This window comes from Dipodomys spectabilis, unplaced genomic scaffold, assembly GCF_019054845.1.
Source record: "Dipodomys spectabilis isolate Male_0828 unplaced genomic scaffold, ASM1905484v1 ptg000436l, whole genome shotgun sequence".
Lineage (NCBI taxonomy): Eukaryota > Metazoa > Chordata > Mammalia > Rodentia > Heteromyidae > Dipodomys > Dipodomys spectabilis.
In genome coordinates, this window is record NW_024871113.1 from 12,014,720 (window position 1) to 12,019,806 (window position 5,087).

Here is a 5,087-nt window from a genome sequence, read left to right on the forward strand (position 1 = left end):
ATAGATTACATATATATTGTATTATATATTTTTATATATTGTATATACATTTTTAAGTTCTTATGTTCTAAAAACTTAACCATAATGCTTCAATTGTTCTGTATTGATTGTGGTTTGTCCAACTGCTCAGTTTAATTTGCCAAACTTAGTTTTGGTTTGCTTTTTTTGGTCTCCATTGTCTGTTTTCTTTTCATTATTATCTATCTATCTCTATCTGTATATAGATAGCTATCTCTCATACACACACACACACACATACACACACACAGGAAGAGACATGGAGACAAGGTGAGAGACAGAGAAAGAGAGAAATAGTTATACACACCCTGGGCATGCACATGGAGCAGGTCAAGGGGATGAGGTCCTTCTACAAAGGATGACTCTATATAGAAGTCCATGTCTATAAAATTAGGCGATTTCCCAGAAGTCCCAGGGCAAATATTTCAAGGCTAGGCACACATTTTAAATGTTTACTTAAAGACTAAACAAGATTGGATGCTGTGTATGCTTTTATCATTAGAAAACTATTCTAGATGTATTAGACACACGTTTTCTAGGTGGTATGTCTAGACATTTTATGTGAATTGCCCTACAGTTCCCCTGTAAGTCCCACCTGTGCCCACAGCCCTGCTTCTCTCCCAGGGTCTCTTGCTCTGGCTGAGGTTTATGTAAGGCCATGCAGACTCTCATCTTACTGTGGGGTCTATGAGTGCACAGAAATACACAGCTGATTCCTCCAACTGTGTGCCTGTGATGATGAGGTTGATGTATCTGGATGATTTCTGAAGGTTGATGTATCTGGATGATTTCTGAAAGTTCAGGAAATAAAGATCCTCTGCTGTATTTTGCTTACCATAAGAGTTCTGATGAATAAGCAAAATCAATTTCCTTGCTAAGGGCTGTTTGTACCAGAAGATGGAGTAATAGGATTCCCCAGTCTCATACAAAGAGTCTAGGGTCCCAGCCTCCCTTTCCACTACCAAAATTGAAGTTTGAGCTGGAGGTAACTTCTGGGCTATGCTGGTTCGTGAAATAAAGAAGACAGAGTCAGACTGACTTTTTTTTATAACCAAGGGATGGAGGAGTTTAGGGTTTGAAGCTGTGATTCCTTCCTTTCTGAGCTTCCTGAGAAAACAAAGCCCCTCTCACTATCACCTTCATGACTGAAAAAAGCCTGAGTCTTGTGTTTGTGGATATCATTACCAAGGCAGATAGAAGCAATGGCTGCCTCCAGCAGGCTAATCAGCATAGTAGTGACTCTTCCACTAATTGAGACACTCTGTCATGCCTTAAATCCAGATGTTAATCTGAACACTTAGCTCACTAAACATTTCCAAATTTGTGTGCTCTGTGATATGTCACCTAACAGGAAACACAGCTAGCAGATATAGGGCGGGCAGATTTGCAGCAGCCCTGCCACGTGGAGGTGGAGGCTGAGGAGGAGTCTGAGGACACTGCAGGACCAGCCAGGGTTGGGTAGGAGCCGCCACAGCTGCCACAGCATGGAGAATGGATTCCTGCTGCTGGAGAGCAATGCCACATGGTCGTTGATGTCCGTGGAACATGACAAGGACCCATGGTGTTGAAGAGAGTCCGAGGTGGTGATAGTGGACAGGATGGATTAGGAGGACCAAGTATACAACTAGGAAGTCCAGATAAGAAAAATGCTAGGCAAATGCACAGGGACCTTCTTTTCCACTGACTGAGTATGCTCCACCACCAAGTCCCCACTCAGACTATCTTGTGACTGCTAATCCTATGGAAGACAACTATAATACTATTTCCTATAAACCACTACCTTAATCAAACCCATATCTTGGCCCCAGTTATCCTGGCTTTGGAGGTTATGACACATTCAGAATGCCGCCACAAGTCCCCCTAAGAATGTAAGAATGTCTGCTCCCTACTGTGTTCCTAACTCAGAAATGAGGAACAACCATTTCTTCAGAATCCTTTGGGCATGTGTTTTAACTGACCTCATGCTTTTAACTTTGAGCTACATGATAATTCTAGTTTGGGAAATCCATTTTATAATAATGTGCTAAGTCATAATGTTAACATACCCAATCAACATTTTATACAAAATCACTCTGAAATTTCAGTCAGATTCCTGCACCGAATGTTGGGCAAGTATCCAACCCTGATTAGGTATCTAATTTTGTCCCTGCAAATAGCCCAAATTTTACCCCTTCATTAGAATGAAATCATTCTTTTATTCCACCTCCAAACACTTTTGGTCAAGCAAAAGCATAAAGTCTGAAACAAGACTTTCCCTAAGGAGCCACCAAAAGCATAAGTCAACATTCTTCCACTCTTCCACTTCACTTAAATATGGAGTACACAGTGAGTCAGATTAATATTGAATTGAAAAATGTTACCCAAGACAATGTAGTCAATCCAGAGAATAGCCTTTCAAGTAGTACTGAAGCCACAAACATTATCCATGTAATTGGGACACAGAATAAGCCATGGCACCCCAAAGGTGCTGCTGAGGTGTGCAGTGATGAAGAAAGCAATAAACCTCCCTACATCCCAATCGCCATGGCAATTTGTCTTCTGACTCTGTGTATCCTTGTGGAATTTGCACAAATGAAGTGAATAAAGATCAGGATGCCATCCTCTGTCAGGCCTCCTGTTAGAAATGGTTGCACTGCATCTGCACTGGGATGAGTGAAACGGTATATGGACTCCTTACTGCAGAAGCATAGGCAGTGTGGAGCTATAATAATTGCATGGCTCACAAGGATGTTCAATTAGGGCTCACCAGAGAAACTTTTGCCTATCCAGCGGTGGGCAGTGATGCTTTATTACAGGCAGATCTGAAGTGAGTTCCCCCTGTGTATTCCAGAGGTTCAGTGACACAGGATTTAATATTTTACATTATTTTTTCAAATGCACACAAAGACAGTTGATTATCTTTAAGTTCTTCCTAATATTCTACTTCATTGCTAGTGCATACTTTGTATTGTCTTTGTTTGCAATCTTAAATGAGAATACTATATGTGTGAGTACTATGAAAATATTGATGCCTAAATGTTAGTTGTTATTTATCATAAGCTTCAAAATAATATGAAAAATTGAAGTCATTGAAAAATACATGGTAATTTCATGTTAAATATTTAGTTCAAAACATTTTTAAGGATCCACTTCACATGTGTTCCAAACAGCATATGTAGTTATAACATGGGGAAATCATGAATTATAAGAGATTCTCAAAAAACACTAGTGTGTGGCACAACATTCCTTCTCCACAAGAGCCTTTGAAATGAATGAATTTCCTATTTTCCACTCAATCTTACCAGGATATCTGTACACATAAAAAGACAGATTTTAGCCTTTAGTAGCTTCTCAGTAAATATTTGATAATTAAGTTATGGATTGTACCATTTGAAATTGCTAATATTAGATTAGATGAGAAATTGCTGCAATTAGAAAAGTTGGTTTACAGTATGGTTCCACTGTAGCATTTAGAAGGATAGTATTCTGCCCTCAGTTTTCTTTTATTATTTAGTTATTTAATTTTCCAGAGTTATCAAGAATGCAGTAGTATCTCCAGAAGAATTTGGAACATATCCTTTCATATAACTTTCAAGCAAGATATTCTGCAGATGAGAATTGTAGAATTATCACTTGACTGTAGAGGAGTTACTGGCCAAAGAAAAGCACTCCTCTATGGTGGGTTAAAAATCTTAGGATGGCTTCTGCTCCCAATCAAGCCACAAGAAAAGTGGACTATAGGAAGGCATACAAGATTCTATCAGGAATCTGCTCTGAGGAATATGGGAAGACTAAAGGTCCCCTAAAGAACCTGAAAAACCCATTATTTAGTTTTTGTTTATTATTATCTCCGCTTTTGTTTTGTTTTGTTAATTTTAATGTCTGATCATTTGTTCATTGTTTTTATTTCTATGGTTAATTATGTGTATTGTGAATTAGGATTTGCTATTCCACTTACATTACTCATAATTATTTGTTTTTTTTCTCCCACTTTCCAATTTCCTAATTTGTAAGTTTTTTTCTCTTTTCTTTTCCTCTCACTCTGCCCTTCTCCTTTCTCTCCACATTATATTACTACTCCACTAGAGCTACCCTGCCTAGTTCTATACACAAAGCAAGGCTTCCTTTTATGTGTGTAAACAATAATTACAGGAGTTAACTTAGATTAAGCAACTCTCCAATAATATCTGAATAATCTTTCTCTAATCTCTGAAAGTCTCCCAAATGCACTTATGTGTAACTTCTTTTTCTTAACTTCATCTCAATCTTTAAGCTACTCCCTACATAATTTTTCTTCAAATTCTTTTCCACCACTTAACACTTGATAACAAGGTCTTTATTCTCCTTCTACTACATATAACGCTCCCCTAAGCTGTTCTTACCCTCTACTAGCATTATACCCAAGTTCTCCTCTGAACTTGAACTCATATCTCTCCAATCCTAACACTTCACTTCTTCATCTGCTCCAGCCCATTGATCCCTAATGGTTTATATCTGACCCAACTTACAATTAGTTCTATATTTGACCATAAAATTGGTTCCATTTCACTATTTTGAGTACAAGGGGCCCACTTTGTTAACTCTGAGGATCAGACTACTCAACAGTCAAATCCAAGTTGTCTCAAATGTTAAAACTATACAGAATCTCAACCCTGAAGCCGCAATATCCCTCTCCAAGCAAAGAAAAAAAGAGCTAAATAGGAAAACAACTACATATAATATTGAAACCCTAAGATCTATACATCTACATGACATCAGCTTGGCTCTGATCCAAAAAAACTCTGTCAAACTGTTGTACAAGTGTTTCTTGTCTCCAAATGGGTAGAACTAACCGCAGAAACACAAAGAACATGGCCAATCAACAAACCCCAACACCAGCTCCATATAAACAAGCTACAGAGAAGTCCCAGAATAACCTAGAGGATAATGCTCAAGATAGATTAAAAGCTTGGCTGACAAACCTGCTGAATGAAAAATTGGACACCCTGCCTAGTATTATCAGAAAACGAAATGAGCACCACCAGAAGCTAATGGATGACTTCATTGCCTCCACAAATAAAAAGATAAAGGAACTCCAGCAGAGGGAGAAA

At 38.4% G+C, this 5,087-nt stretch overlaps 1 pseudogene; it reads left to right on the forward strand.

Moving 5' to 3' along the window:
- The first annotated feature begins 1,550 nt into the window (after positions 1 to 1,550).
- LOC122097819 lies at positions 1,551 to 2,828 on the forward strand (annotated as a pseudogene).
- The last annotated feature ends 2,259 nt before the right edge of the window (positions 2,829 to 5,087 follow it).